The sequence below is a fragment of the Eretmochelys imbricata genome, chromosome 2, assembly GCF_965152235.1.
Source record: "Eretmochelys imbricata isolate rEreImb1 chromosome 2, rEreImb1.hap1, whole genome shotgun sequence".
NCBI lineage: Eukaryota > Metazoa > Chordata > Testudines > Cheloniidae > Eretmochelys > Eretmochelys imbricata.
Genome location: NC_135573.1, coordinates 7,410,494 through 7,429,839, shown reverse-complemented (window position 1 = coordinate 7,429,839; position 19,346 = coordinate 7,410,494). Strand labels below are relative to the sequence as shown.

The window sequence follows — 19,346 nt, the reverse complement described above, 5'->3', positions numbered from 1 at the left end:
GCAGTGAGTAAACTGGCTCTAACCTCTTATCACCTAGGCGTAATAAAGATGTCTGTGGGATTCATTCCCACTTAGTATAGATCCGGCCAGTGGTTTTAGGATTCCCTAACTTGAGTTTAGTTTCCGCCTCACAGACCTGCCAAACCTTCTCATTTTTTTTTCTCCCTGGAGACTCCTGGTTTTCAGAGTAACCCAGTTTGATCAAACCCCCAGGAGCCAAGGGGAGTGAGGTACTACTTCTATTGGACCAACTTCTATATCTCACCCACCTTGTCTCTCTAATATCCTGGGACCAACACAGCTATAACAATACTTCACACAGAGACCAAAGAAGCAGTCCAGTATTTACTGAGTACTCCATTCATCGTCTGTCCCCCCCCGCTTCCATGAATGCAAATGGATATCAAAAAGACAGTCTCCCCTCATCTACAGGTGGAGTGGAACTTAGAATCATAGAAGATCAGGATTGGAAGGGACCTCAGGAGGTAATCTAGTCCAACCCCCTGCTCAAAGCAGGACCAACCCCCAACTAAACTTGTTCCATTATTTATTATTTTTTCTTTTTAAGCATCAAGAATGTATTTGTTGTTGCAAAAGCAGAAGAGAAGACGTGACCAAAGAGCTACCAATCTATAAGGCAGAGCTTAACAATGCAAAAGAAGTCTGCACCACAGTTTAGAACAAAAAATCAAAATGTTTCCTACATTCAGCTGAAGCTACAGTGGGCATGTAGTTTCTCCAACTGGTATTTGGTTAGGACAGTGAACCTTCCACCTCTCTCTCTCTCACACACACACACACACACACACACATAAAGCTATGTGATTTTTAAAGACCATATCAAATTGATTCTGTATTTCCTCTGAACAAGAGCACTTTGTCAATGAAGACCATAATGGGGCAATGTTTCACAAAAGTACATATTGCACCTATCAACTCTACTCCAAGAGAGACCCATTCCATCTATGGGTCAACCTGTGAGCTCAGCTACAGAGATGCAAATTCAGAGTATCACCATTTAAATCGAGTTACTCTGAATTTACAATTTACACCACCGTATAGAAACTAAGATCAGAATCTGATCCACAATATCTCACCTTAACAGAACATATTTTGCACACAAACGCACACTACCTCTCCCTCCCAAAAAATAAGAACAGGGTACTACAGATTTTTAAATACCCCCTGCAGTATCTGCAATCCAAACACTGCAACATTGTGATACTGATGAGAACTAGGAAGTGAAACTGACAAGACACTGAAAACTGGCCTCATCATCCAACCTGAGTGACTTGCAAACAACAAACAGTGCAGATGGTGAAAAGCAAATTATGTATTAAAAATTCTCTCTGTTCCAAGGATCCCATGGCCTGATTTGTAGAGGTTCTCAGCACCCCCAATTCCTACTGAAGTTAATTGGAGCTCTGTGTACTCAGTACCTTTGAAAATCAAGTGAATTTAAGGCTTTCGGGAAACAAATAAAGGGAAATTTGCATTATTGGGAGGAGGGGGGGGATTGTTTGCAGTTTAAAATATACCAGATGTGATTCTGAACTTGCATCTGTCCTACACCAGTGTAACTTGACTTCAGTGGAGTTACTCCTGATTTACACTGGTGGAACTGAGAGCCGAATCAGGACCCTTGCTTTTTACCTGGCAGCCTCCATTCAAATGCCATTGGAAAACGCTTTGGTTATTTTCTGACATTCTCTTTGTAATGGTGCTGCTGAGTCTGGAATGGAATAAACCTCTCTGACCCAGTTTAGAAGGCAGGATAGTACTACACGCTTGTTTTTGCACAAGCACACCCTCGCACCTCTTCTCTATGCAACTTTTAGCAAGACAAATGAATAGGTTAGCAGCAGGGTGACAGCAAGAAACGTCTCTGAAATCCAGTCTACGTCAGGACCACAATAATAAAATACAATGTTCTAGGAGAAGAAGCAGGACGGCTGCCAAATTTCTGCTCTCCCACACTCCCGCTTACTGATATTTCATCAACTGGCTTTTAAAGGGCTAGGGAGAAGCCTTGTGTTCGGGGCTGTGGGGGGTAAGTGGGAGTCAGAGATGATCATTCGAGTGGGATTGGTCACTTAGTGCCCTTATGAGAATGCAGGACTGTAATTTCATGCCTTTCCTCTCCCCGCAGCCTCCCTACTTCACCTTCCTTTCTTTCCCTCCCGCATCCTCCTACTGAACGCTCTTCCCACCCACCCTGTGTAAAGTCAGCAACATCTGCCTCAGAAATCTCCTCACGAAGCAGCCTAGGAAGCATGTGAGATGCACCAGCTCCCCCACCCTTCCCAAGAAATTCCCCTTTCCTCTGCCAGGGCAGGTTACGGACACAGTCACCCTGAAATCCGTGTGCCCGGGCTAACCATGTATGTGCATTTCGGTGCAACTGCGTGTCACCTGGAACAATCCCCCAGAACTCCACCTCTGCCAGTTCACGCGGCTGCATAAAGCTCAGACTTCCCCCTTTCCACTGACCCATTCACCCTATTCCCTAAGCAGAGTGTTTGCCATGGGGAGCAGGAGGGCAGTTCCCCTCCCACCCCCACTCCCCTTATCTTGGTTTCTCCCCCTGACTTTTCATCGATCAATATGCAACATTATGTCTTCCACCACCTACCCCCAACCCCACCTTTGGGTCTGGTCATTAGGAAAACAATAATTGCCTTTTTTTTTTTTCTCATTCATGATGCTGTTTGGGACAGGGAAGGTTCTATATGCTGACACAATTTTGACCCTCTCACTCAAATTTTCTTCTGAAACAATGGCACTGTCCTTAAGGGAGAATAGGACATACAACTAGCGTGACAGGATCAGTTTGTTCTCTGGTCTACAAAACCAGCACTGATTCTTCCCCAGCTGCCAACAACAGAAAAGAAAATCCCAGCAGCTCACACCGAGAAAAGACAGTTCTATGCAGAGCAGATGTGGGTGCAACGCATTTGATCCACTCACTACGATATCAGGTCCAGCTGCCTCCACTCACTCCTATTCACTTTCCTCCCAAACCCCAGGATTGCTCTTTCACAAAGCAGGCACACCCCTCAAGCAACCCCAGGCAGCTGGGCTGAGAAGAGCAGCTGCAGCCAAGCAGACAGGGCAGCCTTCCCGCACAGTATCTGTCTGCAGTATTTCTCAGGCCAAGGAAGGGAGAGGGTGCAAAGGTATCTTCATTTTTGCCAGGAGGGGCTGCCTCTTTCCAAGAGCAGGCCAGGTCCCAGTGTTTGAGCAGGGCAGGTTTCCATTCCTAATACATTTAGGAATTTAGGAAAAGCCTCTCAGAGGCTCCAGGTAGCTTTGCCATAAAATTAAAAATACAATCAACATTAAACAGTTAAACCACCTGTTACCCCCGACACCGAAACCATAAAACAACTGAGCAGAGGGTCAAGCTCACCACCACAATTGCTAGCCCTTATCTCTGCCCCCCCTCTCTGCCCCCCCTCCCCCCCAGATGTTTGTGGGCAGGGCAGTTCGGAGCCCTATGACAGTCAGTGGGGGTTGGGTTCCGGACTCCCTTTAATGATACTGGTCCTGCTTTGAGCAGGGGGTTGGACAAGATGACCTTCTGAGGTCCGTAATCTTCTATGATTCTATGATCTCCTCTGCAAAGCGCTTGGAGAGCTACTGATGAAAAGTGTGAAATAAAAGCGAGGCAGTATTATCATCATGCTCATCACCGTCATTTTGGTGAAAATCTACATCAGGCTAAACAGATGTAACGTCCCCTAGAGATCAACAAATCCAGGCTATTTTGGACCACGATGGGAGCATGATACAAATCTGAAGACCCCTCATGGTAACACCCAGCAGGCAATGCCACCTCTTCCATGCCAATGGACACCCAGCTCGAGTGTCAAGCAAATGAGAATAAGAATTCTCTCCAATAAGCAGACATGGGGCAAAACCACGCCCCCTTAAACTCCACATTGAACCTTCTAAGCAGCCAGTGAAGATCCCAGAGCACTGGTGTTAGGTGATGCCCAGGAGATTCGCTGTTTACTGAAGTGGGCTGCCACATTCTGGAGCAGCTTCTGTTTCTGAGTCAATATCATGTGTCACTAAAGTAGAGCACAATGCAGAACACTAAGCGTAAGGCAATGGAGGCATGCGCTGGCAGCAAATCTGTGCCAGAAAGTCAGACAACCGTCTCCTGCTTAAGATGGGGAGGGAGGGGGAAAAGAAATCTGTCTAGAAGCTGCTACTTTATGGTCAGCTCCTGAGGATCCAATAATATCCTCCCACTTGTGACATCTAACAAATGAGGAGTTCACATCCTCGATCAAAAGGGTCAAATCACATCTTCTGGCCACTTCCCTCAATCTGCCAACTTCCTTTTAGTCTTATCCAGACTTCAGCCAGCTCATGTTCATTCACATCCCACTCCATACGCAATGCTGGGCTAAGCATTCCACACCACTGGCTGGGTCATGAGATACAGACACAGAGCTGGGGGTCATCCACATTTATTTTTAGTTCCTTTCCAGAACAGCCCAATTAACTATCACCATTAGTGAGTTTCAGCTGTCGATTCTAGGTCTTAAAGGTCAGCCATCCCCGCCGCCCCCCACACACTCAGTATCTTTGGTAATTAGAACACACAAAACGACTGAGACAGTTTGTAAGTAAAAAATTACTCATCTTTGCATGTGATCTCTCTACAAATGGTCCCTGCATCCCCTAGGGAAAGCCTCTACTTTAACATTGTTGCTCAGTATCTAGTTTCTCTACGACATGTGAGAACCCAGGAGTCCTGAATCCTAGTCCGCAGCTCCTAACATCTAAACAGCATACCATGCTGCTATCCATACTAAGGCTTTGATCTAGCAAAGCTGGACGGGGGCGGGGGTATGGATAGCTCAGTGGTTTGAGCATTGGCCTGCTAATCCCAGGGTTGTGAGTTCAATCCTTGAGGGGGCCATTTGGGATCTGGGGCAAAAATTGGGGATTGCTCCTTCTTTGAGCAAGGGGTGACTAGGTGACCTCCTGAGGTCCTTTCCAATCCTGATATTCTATGATTCTATGACTTTAAGCACAAGACTGCAATGGAACAGTGCATATGCCTACAGGTAAAACACGTGCTTAAATGCTTTCCTCTCTTGTAGCCTAATGCTTTGTCTACACTGGCACTTTCGACATTAACACTTTTGTCGTTCAGGGGAGTGAAAAAACATCCCCCGAAGGACAAACGTTTTACCGACAAAAGCGCCGGCGTGGACAGCGCTTTGGCAGCGGGAAGCTACAGCCCCTGGTTGGAGCTGGTTTTAGTTTGTGACCGGGACAGCTCTCCCCCGGGGATAAAGAGCGGCTACATAGCGCCCCTTGCCGCAGCGGCACAGCCGTGCCATTTTCAGGTGTGCAGTGTGGGAGAAAACGCTGCAAAGTGTCACCGCTTGCAACCCCGACGGTTGAGCCCACCTGACATGTCCCAGGGGGTCCGTACGCATTGTTGGTAAGGGCTGGCAGTGACACCTGGGAGCAAGCGCTCCGCCCTGGCCTGACTCAAGCGATGAGATCTGCAATACTTTCTCCTTCTGCGTAGGCAGAAAGCCACAAACGCTGCAGCTGAGCTGTTGCTTTTCATATCGCCAACTTCTGCTGGGCAGCGTCCAAGCATGAGAGACCCACGGAGGAGCCACTGAGACAAAGAAGACAAATTATTTGGCGATCCCCAGCTGTGGGCGGAAGGGGTGGGCGGTACCCCAAAGTTCAGGACAATCCATTCCCCCCACGGCAGGGAATCACCCAGGAGAAGGGGCTGTAGCTGCAAGGTCACTGCTGTTGCAAAGACGGAGCTGGGAGGGCTGTGAAGTTGTGTTCTCTTACCATCCCCCTGAAGAGTCTTACATTACATTTGCTGGGGGACACACACGTGCACAGTCCCTGAGATTAACAGTACCCTTGGAAGGCAGAGGTTACCCAAGACAAAGTGTCAGCAAATGCATTGTCAGTGCAGTAAGGAGCATGGGGTAGGGGAGAAACATGGTTTTGGATTTGAGCCCGAACAGTTATTTCTCATTACTGGTGTTTTCCATTTGCTGACAGAGAACTGGAAACAGGATTCAGAAAGACAGACAGATACACACAGAGGAGACAAATCCTGAGTATGACACGGCAAATATCTTCTTCTTCTTCAAGGGGGATCAGAAAGATGAGGAGTTTTTATCTTGACTCACAGCTGCAGATACACTTCCTTTTAGCACATTCCCATTTCCACCTCTCTCATGCCCCTTCTCCTTTCTCCGGCAAACAAATCCTCTAACTTCAGCGTAGCCAAGGGGAAACTTGCCAGAGGACTGCGACACCAAGGACTAAAAAATCACAGTCCTTGCAAAAAGATGAGCTGAGCAATTGCAAGATCACAACTCAAGGTGGTATAGCTCCACACCAGGTGGCTTCAGAGGCAGGTGAAATGCCCTCTACATGAACTGGGCCTGAATTCACTGTAGTTGTTAGGAGGTGTTGGGTGATCAAAACCACTCAGGGTCAGGTTCTCACTTTGTGTAACCAGTGTGGTTAGAGAAGGGCCATCCCCACCCAGACACCATTTCTCCTCTTAGGTTGAAATGTTCGCATCTGCTTCACTGCAATATGGAGTCAGCATTCCCAGCAGCGACTCAGGAGCTGACAGCTCAACGCAGAACCCACATGCGACACTTGAAGCTGCCTAGTAAAACCTTTGTGAATCAAATCTCTTTGGTTAAATGGTTCCATGGAGAGTTAAGGGGGAAATCTTCACTCGACCCTGCCAAAATAGCTACAGAGACAGTCAGCCTCCCACTTTCCCTAGATTAGTGTTCCCCCCGTAACAGCAGCTTTCTATGAAGGATTGTGAAAAGGTCAGCATCAAGGCTGGTAGGTCTGATCGAAAATATACATACCAGCACACTGATCCCACTGGGTCCCACCCATGATTCCAACCCCTTTCTGCAAAGTTGAGTGATGGCTGGTATGCCACTACTTAATGCCACAAAATGACAGGTCTACTGATGCACCTTAGTCTTATCTGTGGTAGCTCAGCCCCACAAAGATCTCTCTCTGCCCATCAATACTAGACTTGCAAGCAGTTCTGCTGATAAACCTAAGCCCCCACATCCATCTCCTCCTTGTTATTGTAGCATAGGGATCTCACACAGCTCTGCACAGTACCTCAGACTCAAAAAATGAAATCCCTGTTCTTCCAGTTCTGGATGCCTATCATGGCTTAAACCTATCATGGCTTTGCAGCTCCCATCCTGACGTACAGGAGGCCCTACACTAGTCCAGTGCCTAGCTTCTTCTGTGCATGATTTGCCGTCTTTGCCAGCTATGTAACAGATTTGTGACGTTTGCAGACACGGATTCAAGTGGGACTGTCACATTCATTTTGGCTCCTGCCCCAGAAAAGGAGTTCAACCCAGATCCCAGGTGCCAGTGATAAATGCCAGCAGCAATCTCAACCTAGTAGTGACCTTCTTGTCTTTCTGACCACTTCAATCCTGGGCTGGGAACCTGCGGATTTCCTGAAATGGCTGGACTTGATATGGGAAGATACACAGATCTCTGCCAACTATTGCAATTCACGATTCAAAAAACACTGCCACAGATCACTCCCCTCCCTTCTTCCAGGTGGAGAGGAGTCTTTTGCAATAAATCAAATCTCTTTTCACAGCCATTTAGTATGAGTGCAAAGAGCATGCAGTGCCTGAGGTTTCCAAGGACAGAGGCTGGAGGGTAGGGATAGGATACAGAGGGACCTAGACAAATTGGAGGATTGGGCCAAAAGAAATCTGATGAGGTTCAACAAGGACAAGTGCAGAGTCCTGCACTTAGGACGGAAGAATCCAATGCACCGCTACAGACTAGGGACTGAATGGCTAGGCAGCAGTTCTGCAGAGAAGGACCTAGGGGTGACAGTGGACGAGAAGCTGGATATGCGTCAACAGTGTGCCCTTGTTGCCAAGAAGGCCAATGGCATTTTGGGGTGTATAAGTAGGGGCATTGCCAGCAGATCGAGGGACGTGATCATTCCCCTCTATTCGACATTGGTGAGGCCTCGTCTGGAGTACTGTATCCAGTTTTGGGCCCCACACTACAAGAAGGATGTGGATAAATTGGAGAGAGTCTAGTGAAGGGCAACAAAAATGATTAGGGGTCTGGAACACATGACTTAGGAGAGGCTGAGGGAACTGAGATTGTTTAGTCTACGGAAGAGAAGAATGAGGGGGGATTTGATAGCTGCTTTTAACTACCTGAAAGGTGGATCCAAAGAGGATGGATCTAGACTATTCTCAGTGATAGCAGATGACAGGACAAGGAGTAATGGTCTCAAGTTGCAGTGGGGGAGATTTAGGTTGGATATTAGGAAAAACTTTTTCACTATGAGGGTGGTGAAACACTGAAATGCGTTACCTAGAGAGGTGGTGGAATCCCCTTCCTTAGAAATTTTTAAGGTCAGGCTTGACAAAGCCCTGGCGAGGATGATTTAGTTGGGGATTGGTCCTGCTCTAGGCAGGGGGTTGGACTAGATGGCCTCCAGAGGTCCCTTCCAACTCTGATATTCTATGATTCTATGAGGTGCAGAATAAATAAGCTACCCAAGGCAGCCTGAGATGGGCTGTAATTCTCTCTGAAGAGTCAACAGGATGGAATGAGAGTTTCCTGGAAACAGTGAGTTTTGTTTTTGTGTGTGTGCTGACCAAGGAGCCAAGCCCCTTCCTCCACCTGCCACCCCACCCCCCCATGAATCAGGCAAGGAGGCTGACCACGAAACTTGACCTAATTCAGGGTCATCCACGACAGTTCCGATGGGTGAAGCTGAACATCAATGTGGTTAATCAAAGGGAACGAAGCAGATGGATTAGACTTCAAACCGGGCATACGGGGGCATTTTGATGTCCAAATCCTGGGTCTGTATGTCTTCCGAAGACAGGCCCACACCCAAGTCCGTCTTCACGGCCTGGAGACGAACAGCCGGATTGTCCACGGTGCTGAGCACCCGCAGCCCTACGGATGTCATTCAGTACTTATGGAAAACAGACCGATATAAAACGAGCACCCAATGAACAGTACACAACTCACTCAATGGGGTTTTGTAACAGGTTTGGATATTCCAACGGCTAAAGCAGCTGAAGGGCACGGGGGAAAGAAGAAAGGAGGTTGGTAATGGAAATACTGATAAACAGCAGCTACATTCCACACCAGAGGTGGCTGCATTTCAATAGTCAGAAGGAAAGCAATCTGGATTCTAAAGCCTCTGCTACAGTCATTTAGCCAGACTACCATGGAGAAGTGATTTTCAAAGAGGACTGAGAGCCAGGACTGTTGGGTTCTTGTCCAGACGCCACACAAACTCTGTGTGTGACCTCAAGCAAGTCACTGAATCTCTCTCTAGATCTCAGTTTCCCCACCTGGTCAGTGGGAATAACTGTTTTCCCTACCTTAGGAAAGCACCTCAAATCCTAGGGGGGAAAGCACTGAATATAACTGCCAAATACTATTGCACTTAATGAGAAGTGTGTGGGAAATCAAGGTGAAATTCTGGGTTGCACAGGAGGGTCAGACTGCATGAGAATAATGGTTCCTTCTGGCCTTAAAAATCTATGAACCTAAGGGAGGAAAGACACCCTCTGAAATTTAATATAGCCACTTACTATTATGATCAGTCAGGCAAAAAATAATTTCCTACACATTCTTTCTACATCTAGCACTACACAGCTCTACATACAGGCACACAGTTAGCAAAAGGTGACCGAAGAGATGAACAAGGGAACTTCAAATATTCCAATAACTTTTTGCGTCTACCAACATTGCACGGGTGGAAAACAAAATTTTAAAAATTGCACCTCTCTATACCCAACCTATGAGTATCATTAAAATCCTGTTCTACCTAAGTGAGCCAGGGATTTCTACTTTGCTGTCTTAAAAAAAGATCAAAAGTATAGGAAGGATGAAAGGCAGAGCTCCCATGCCCTGGAGGCTATAGAGTAATTGGAAATTGACAGCACTTAACCTGCTTTTAAATCAAAGACTATCCATGCAAGGAGATCTGAATTTCATCTTGGTGCCTTTTTTTAAGATCTCTTGGTTAATTTAACCAAAACGCTAATAAGTGCAGGCTGTCCTGAAGCAGGCATTTACAGTACAGTATAATCCTCAAGATAAATATCCATAAGTAAATCTCAACTGATTGTTACAGGTATTATCCTGCACTCAGTAACTGAAGTGTGGATGTTAATGTTACATTAAGAGACAGGAGTAAGGAATATTTTGGATCCATCAGAAGACAGAAAGGCATTTCTTTTTCTCTACCTGTTGTGCACGTAGGATTATTACCACCACTTTGCACTGGGATGGTGCAATTCATCTGAGATATCAAAGTGTTTCGCATAACATCATTGAAGCCTCATAACTTGGATATACTCCACTTCAAACAGGAATCATTTCTGGCCTGTGTTATGCAGAAGGTCAGATCACAGCGGTCCCTTCTGGCTTTGGAATCTATGAACCTAAACCATCCTGTTACATAAGGAAGTGCTATTATCCCTCTTCTGCAGATGGGGAAACTGAGGTACAGAGAGTTTATATAACCTAACCAAGTCTACACAGCAAGTCTGGAAAATTGATGGGAATGGAACCAGGGACTCCTAATACTCAGATGCCCTTTGGATCATGCCGTTAAAGAGGTGGCTTTTGTAATAATGTTTCAGTGGGCACAGGTATAGTGACAGCTCCAAAGCTCCAGTATAAGGATGCTCAGTCCAAAACCAAGAACTGCACTGATCAATATGCCAAGAACCTAAGGGACATGCTTAATTTATGTACAATTATACACTACACTAGGTGTATCTATAACCAGCAGTTGCTAGTAACAGATCTCCCCATTCTCCCATTGATATGCAAGTTCAAGACACAAATAGGAGCATTTGTCTGTGTGTGGGTCTGTCTGTCCGTCTGTGGGGACGGGCAGACTATTCTCCAAATGGCCAGTAAAAGTTATGCTAAATAAATTCTGAGAAATCTAAATAGAGGCTAAACAAAGAACAGCTATTGTTGAAATTATTATACACTAGTTAGACAAGAAAACTCAATTTATTAATAGAGGGAATGCCAGAGGAAAAAATACGCTACTGTACATTAAGAAATCACAGTTTTATCTGCCTTGAATGCATAAGTTATAAAGTCCTTGTTGATAACATCAGAAAATAACCCTTAGGGACTCGCTGGCTCTAAGGCTGTTAATGAGACACAGAATGTTTCAGCTCTTGGTTCCCAGTTGAAATCCAACCCAGGTAAGAAGTTACCTGAAGTTGTCACCATTTGATGGTTTCATTGTGATCTACTGTATGCAAAGTGAGTATAGTGGTCTGATCCCAGTTCCCAGTAGACAACATAGGTGCTGGAACTACAGATGATGTGGGGGCTGCTGTACCCTCTGGCTTAAAGTGGTTTCTATCAGATACAGGGTTTACAGTTTGGTTCAATGGCTCTCAGCACCGCCACTATACAAATTGTTCCAGAATCCCTGGTAGATAGGAATCCACACCACCAAGGCCACTTATTGGGGCCCTTTTATGGCTGACAAGAGAGTGGGAATGGACACAACCTTCCCCCTTCCCGTAAAGAGAGTCCCATCTAGGTATGGGTGGAGCAGGACAGGGTGTCATCCGGAAATCTTCAATGTCCAGGAGTCCTGATCCAGCAGCACTCCCCACAACTCACCACACACACACACACACACGCACACGCACGCAGAGAACACAATCCTGTTTGCAAGTGCCGCTGCCCTGGCATAGAAGTTTGGTGATGGACAAACCTCAGAGTAAAGTAAAAACCAGCCTAACCCCAATATATTGCCAGGGTTAGCCCATTTTGGCGTAAAAGTTTGGCTTATTTCACCACATTGGGTAATTTTCAGGAATGCGTGTGAGGGAAACAAACCGCCACAAGAAGCACAGCGCAAAAGAAAGTGTGCCACAGCTGAACCAAGCGATCTGCTCACTGAGATTTCAAGCCCTATGTTTAGCCACATTTCTGCTGTAGCTTCTCCTTGCTCTGAAAGGAGATTGCTTTGGCAGCTCAGCCGATACCGTAACCGATACACAGTTGGCGTTGCTGGACTAAATGACATTAAATTGGGCAAGCAGAACTCCAAGACTATAGGATGAAAGACAACTGAACACAGAGAGACAGGCACAGATAATAGTAATTTAATTCCTACGTAATAGATTTGGCAATCCTTGCATTACAGTCAAGTCAATAAAGCAACTTTGAACAGAGTTTAATTTGATGTGACAGACACATCAATCTGTCTGAGAAGCTGCCTCAGGGTCCAACAGCACCATGCAACGAGGAAAAGAAAAGATTAACATTCTGGCTATTGCCTTTTCAGTGCTACTGAGACTGCTAAGGCAAGATGCCATCCATTGTCTAGCTAGGATAGGCAAACTTGTTTCCTGGCAAACACAGCCAATAGGCTTTCCCCTCGTAGGGATATAGGGAAATCCCACAGTGGTTGCAATGTATTATGTCCTACAGCTCGCATACAAAGTTACTGACTCTTTCACAGTAATCTGTAACTCCGCACCAGGCATGTTTGCCCAGGTGCCCCTGCAATGGAGTTTGGGAAATATTTTTGGTTAGGCAATCGGGTCTAGAAAGATCAGAGAGTAGCCTTCCTGATGAGAAATTACACAGCACCCCACTGTCTCACTGCTGGTCGCTCAAACCTGCAACTGGAAGGGCATTATATGTCGCCAGGAGGAGCTTAAAATTAATACCATTAGAAGACAGTGTTCCACATTCCACAACTGCAGCAGAGACAGCTGAGGTCAGGGGAAGGACAATTGTTCTGGATGCGGTAGTCAGACATATTATTAATAATAAAATACTCATATATACATGCATGCTTACCTTTCTTTGAAAAGGGCTTGACAAATTACTAGATACACACAAAAAGAAAAGGAGGACTTGTGGCACCTTAGAGACTAACAAATTTTCATGAAGTTGATAGATTTCCACTCCATACATAACATGTGGAGGTTACAACCCCACATGGACCTGGAAAGGGTTATCAAAGTGCTGTAAACTCAATCAGCCCCATCCACCACGGATGTCAGTCATGAAGGAAAGGGCTACAAAGAGGCGAGCTCGCAGCTGGCGGCTGGCTGGGAAGGAGAGCAGACCTACAGCTCTCACTTGGGGAGCCAGGAGCTGAGTGAGATTTCTGCCTGTCAAAGTCTCCCAAGAAGGAAAGTAGTCCCTGACACGGGACGGTGTGGACCTCCCGATGGTGACTGAATAGGGCTGTGACGGAGGCGTCTCACCAGAAGGGAAGGACAGAGTTCAGGCTACCGGGCAGAAGAACAAATAACCCCAGAGAGGCAGAAAACTAACCCAGCTGGGACAAAGATTCCTTTATGTTGTGTTTGTTTTGGACTGTTACTTTGGACTCAGCGACCCTGGAACTCATGCAGTGATCTGACTGGAGGGCTGGGCCATGTTAGTCAGCAGAGTGGGCTGGAAATTCCGTTGGGGGAAACTGAGGCAGTGCTGCTGCAGCACTGTGCTCTGCAATGAGGCGCACAGGGGCTGGTGATGCCGCAACAATACATCACACTAACCACTTCACCCACCAGTGGAATGCACCCTCCTCTGGGGTGAGACACACCATCTCGTTAACAGTGCCCAGGAGCACAGCCCAACAGTTTAAAACAGGAGGTGAAGAATAGCGTGTATCCAGTTGTGCCTGCAGAAAAATTATAAGCCAGCCGAATATAGGTACCCAAATCAGAATATGGCCATGACACCAAGGTTATACCAACCTCCAACCAATTGTTCCATATAGTGTCTCCACAGACAAAACCCAATGACTGATCCATCAAATAGTTACTTCCACAACACTCATTAAATTGTAAATGATACCACACAAACTATGTCAAAATTAGGTAGAGATACATGAGCTATACTTGGGCATTTCACAAATACACCTTTGTGCAAATACAATTTTCACTCAGACAAAATCACATAGACACACTTTGCATCTGTGGCTCAGGCGGAAACGTAATTATTCTAATCAGACGAAGGTTAGAACATACCAAACAAACATGGCATGTAGATTTCATGTTTTACAGTAATATTTTCTAAGTGTATCAACATGACTAAGCTGACACTTCCTAAATGAATGTTGCAGTGTATATTAATATATATACGGTGTAATGTATGTGAAGAGAGAGAAAGAGAGAATATAAATACAGGGCTTGATCCAAACCCATTGAAGTAACTGGGAGTTTTTCCATTGACTTCAGTAGGCACTGGCTCAAACCCACAGTACCTCAAACACAGCAATGATGTGGGTCATAAGAGAAAATGGATCTACTGATGCCTCACTATTACAAACAAGTGACTACAAAACGCACTGCCCATTCCTGAACTGTGTGAATTAGCAGCGCAGTGGGTTTAAGGGTTAAATAAAACCCCAACAATGTATCACCAGAAGTTTTCAGTTCATTTGTCAGCTGCAATTTAGTTGTAATTTCAAAGCTATACATTTCTGTATATTACTTTTACAAAAGACTGTGTCAGAATGGATCCTCACTACAACAGCTTTGATTAAAAGCAGCTCAGAGAGGCCTCCAATTCTCTTGTGCGAATAAAAAGTGGCTGTCCAATAAATTGTTCAAGTTTGAATGTACTTTTAATTTTATTGTCTGTATATCACTTACATTATTATCTTGTGGTCCATGTACTTCACAGACATCAATCCATCCTCCTGACCTCTCCGTGAGACACACAAATATTAGTACCCTCCCCCCATTTTACAAATTGGGAAACTGAGGCAGGGAAATGCCCAAAGTTAGAGACGGTCCATGTCAGAGATTGGGGTTACCACTCAGGACTTCCTGACTCCCACCCCTGTTTTCAGATCACTAGTTCGTGCCTTCTGATTACTATAATAATTTAATTAAAACAACCATTAACTTGACAAACAATACTGCATGGTCTAACAACGGCCCAGGGGCCGCATCCAGCCCTCCAGATGTTTTAATCCAGCCCTCGAGCTCCAGCTGGGGAGTAGGGTCCAGGGCTTTCCCCATTCAAAGCGGCATGTCCCCCCTCTGGCTCCTATGCATTGGGGCAGCCAGGGGGCTCCGCATGCTGCCCCCGCAGCTCCCATTTGCCGGGAACCTTGGCCAATGGGAGTTGCAGGGGCGATGCCTGCAGACAGGACAGCACGCAGAGCTGCCTGGCCGCACCTCCGCTGCTTGAGATAAGCACCGCCTGGTGCCTGCACCCCTGACCCTCTCCCGTGCCCCAACCCCCTTCCCCAACCCTGATCCCCCTCCTGCTCTTCAAACCCCTCGATCCCAGCCTGGAGCACCCTCCTGCACTTTGTACTCCTCATTTCTGGCCCCACACCAGAGCCCACACCCCCAGCTGGAGCCCTCACCCCCTCCCGCACCCCAACTCCCAATTTTGTGAGCATTCCTGGCCAGCCATACAATTTCCATACCCAGATGTGGCCCTCGGGCCAAAAAGTTTGCCCACCCCTGGTCTAATCTAATTAAACTACGAACTTTTCCTTTAGAAAACATGAAATAGATTTTTTTCAAGAGACATTTCTGTATCACACTGAGGGGAAGCAAATGGAAGAAAAAGACTGGCGCTACAATTGTTCAAAGAATGAATAAAGCAATCCATTTCACTGATTACATCTCCCCCCCACCCCCCAAATGACTTTGCTTGCATGCTGAATAAATAAATACATACATACATACATGCAAACACATTTTGCAGTGCTTATCTTTGCTTTTTCTCAGCTACCTCGGCCACTTTGTCTCCTCCCACCAGCCCCATTGTGAGGCAAAATAAGGTGGGGTTTTTTTTAAGAAAATGACCAAATAAAAAGCTCTTTCATTCCGCAAGACCTCTATGTTTCATAGCACAGTATTGTCTAACACCATGTTGTTATCTGCTGAGAACAGAAACATAAATTAAGACCTTTTCGCGCACATTTGGCAATTATGTTCTGTTATGCAAAGCTCTTTTTTCCATTAGCTCTTTATTTTAGCCGATGAGGTTCCAGGAGAACTTAAGTTCAGGGTGTGAGGAGGTAGGTGAGATGGAGTTTCTGGAGAGCACGGTGAAGGATGACAGAGGGACCCCATTCTGAAGTGGAATTGCATGTGCAGTGGTTGCCATTAAAAAGTCAACTATGGCCCAGAGACACCACCACAGCTTTCTTCTATCCCAGTGGTTCTCAACTATTTCTACAATAGGACCCCATGTTACAAAAGAAAAAACAATAGGTTCAGGACCCCCCTTCCCCGATCTATCATAGAATCGTAGAATCATAGAATATCAGGGTTGGAAGGGACCCCTGAAGGTCATCTAGTCCAACCCCCTGCTCGAAGCAGGACCAATTCCCAGTTAAATCATCCCAGCCAGGGCTTTGTCAAGCCTGACCTTAAAAACCTCTAAGGAAGGAGATTCTACCACCTCCCTAGGTAACGCATTCCAGTGTTTCACCACCCTCTTAGTGAAAAAGTTTTTCCTAATATCCAATCTAAACCTCCCCCACTGCAACTTGAGACCATTACTCCTCGTTCTGTCATCTGCTACCATTGAGAACAGTCTAGAGCCATCCTCTTTGGAACCCCCTTTCAGGTAGTTGAAAGCAGCTATCAAATCCCCCCTCATTCTTCTCTTCTGCAGGCTAAACAATCCCAGCTCCCTCAGCCTCTCCTCATAAGTCATGCGTTCTAGACCCCTAATCATTTTTGTTGCCCTTCGCTGGACTCTCTCCAATTTATCCACATCCTTCTTGTAGTGTGGGGCCCAAAACTGGACACAGTACTCCAGATGAGGCCTCACCAATGTCGAATACAGGGGAACGATCACGTCCCTCGATCTGCTCGCTATGCCCCTACTTATACATCCCAAAATGCCATTGGCCTTCTTGGCAACAAGGGCACACTGCTGACTCATATCCAGCTTCTCGTCCACTCTCACCCCTAGGTCCTTTTCCGCAGAACTGCTGCCTAGCCATTCGGTCCCTAGTCTGTAGCGATGCATTGGATTCTTCCATCCTAAGTGCAGGACCCTGCACTTATCCTTATTGAACCTCATCAGATTTCTTTTGGCCCAATCCTCCAATTTGTCTAGGTCCTTCTGTATCCTATCCCTCCCCTCCAGCGTATCTACCACTCCTCCCAGTTTAGTATCATCCGCAAATTTGCTGAGAGTGCAATCCACACCATCCTCCAGATCATTTATGAAGATATTGAACAAAACCGGCCCCAGGACCGACCCTTGGGGCACTCCACTTGATACCGGCTGCCAACTAGACATGGAGCCATTGATCACTACCCGTTGAGCCCGATAACCTAGCCAGCTTTCTACCCACCTTATAGTGCATTCATCCAACCATAAGGAAACCATACGGAAAGGGAAGATGGCAGCAACCCCCTGAAACCTGTTCATGACCCCAATGTGGGTCGTCAAGCCCCAGGATGAGTACCCACATTCCATTCCCAGTATACAGACAAGCTATGGTAGGTGAAATAGTAACTGTGGCCAAATGCTGACTTCTCAGTGTGACCCATGGTATTTAAAATCCACAACTCGAAATAAACTGTTCCAAGTTCTCGATACAATTAGCTGAGGCTTGAAGAGAGACTGGGCATGGATGGGTCATTACACAAAGTAAAACTATTTCCCCATGTTTATTTCCCCCCCTCCACCCCCCACTGTTCCTCAGACCTTCTTGTCAATTGCTAAAAATGGCCCACCTTGATTATCACTACAAAAGGTTTTTTTTTTCTCTCCTGCTGGTAATAGCTCACCTTACCTGATCACTCTCATTACAGTGTGAATGGTAACACCCATTGTTTCATGTTCTCTGTGTATATAAATCTCCCCACTGTAATTTTCCACTGCATGCATCCGATGAAGTGAGCTGTAGCTCACGAAAGCTGATGTTCAAATAAATTTGTTCGTCTCTAAGGTGCCACAAGTCCTCCTTTTCTTGTTCTGAGAGGAGTGCATGGTTTCCCGTGGAGGAACATAAGAATTGCCATACTGGACTGGACCAATGACATCTCCAATCTGGTATTCTGTATCAGAAAGAGGCTAGTGCCAAAACCTCCAGAGGTGGTTGTAAACTCCCCATATGGGACAATTATGCAAGAAAATGCTTCCTGGGGGCATGGGAGTGGAGTCCTCCCCCTTCCCTCCCCCCCCCACCCCCCGGCCCTGGCCCAAAACAGATACTGGTTGGTTTAGTCCCTGAAGAATGAGAGTTGTCTCCCGTTTAGATAGTGTCACTGCAAATGATATCCTTAAATATTTAAAATACTTTTTTCTCAAACTTGCTAAGTTCTTTACCTAAAGAATATATGGTGGCAATGAGTTCCAAAGGATTTTTGTGTGGTGGATTAAACATTTCCTTTTTATTTCCCCCACTTAAAATTTGTGGGCTTTTAACTGTAGTGCAAACAAAGGAATGGGAGCAAGGATTCCTGGGTTTTATTCCTGGCTCTGCTAGCTGACAGCGTGACTTGGGGAAAACCATTCATTGTTATGCAGCTCAGTAACCCTATTTATAAAATAAGGATGATAATTGGCCTGCCATGCTTTGATGCTATGAAGGTTAATTCATTAATGTTTGTGAAGCGTCTGAGTTGTTTAGTTGAAAGGTGTTAAAGAAGGGCAAAATATTACTATTGATTCCTTATGGAGTGCATTCTGGCTTGAGAAATCCACTTGCATTAAGTACATAACAATAATAAGTATAACCAACTATAGGCTCAATCCTGCAAGGAGCAGAGCACGCTAGCCAAAATCCAGTTAGATTTTGGAGTATTTAAGCATGTGCTTAACTTCAAGGGCCTGCGTAGACTCTCTGACTTCAGCAGAACCTGAACCAGCATTATATCCAGCTTACAAAGCATGTTGTCCCCAGTTCTAGTGAACCTACCCTCCACAAAGAAAAGGAGCGTGGCAGAGAGAAAAGGAACAGGCAGTAGATCCTGGGTTCCAGATTCAGCTCTGCCACTCATTTGCTCTGTGAGGTTAGGCAAGACACGTAACCATTAATATTTGTTTTTAATTTGCTACCTTTCAATTTCATTGACCAAGGGGACATTCAATGAAACTGAAAGGAATCAAATACAAAACTGAGACAAGGAAGTATTTTTTCCAGTCAATGAATCATTAAGCTGTGGAACTCATTGCCACAGGGTGGGTGGGTGTCAAGAAATAACTAAATAAAATTCAAAGAGGGGCTGTATGTTTAAATGGATAACAAGAATATCTAAAGTCATAACAGTTAATGAAAAAAAAGAAAAAAAGAAAAG

At 45.8% G+C, this 19,346-nt stretch overlaps 1 protein-coding gene across 15 annotated transcripts in view; it reads right to left on the bottom strand.

Annotated features, from left to right (window-relative positions):
* Positions 1-19,346, bottom strand: part of TSNARE1 (t-SNARE domain containing 1) — a 710,453-nt gene that overhangs the window by 444,213 nt on the left and 246,894 nt on the right. The gene's annotated exons all lie outside the window — the stretch shown is intronic.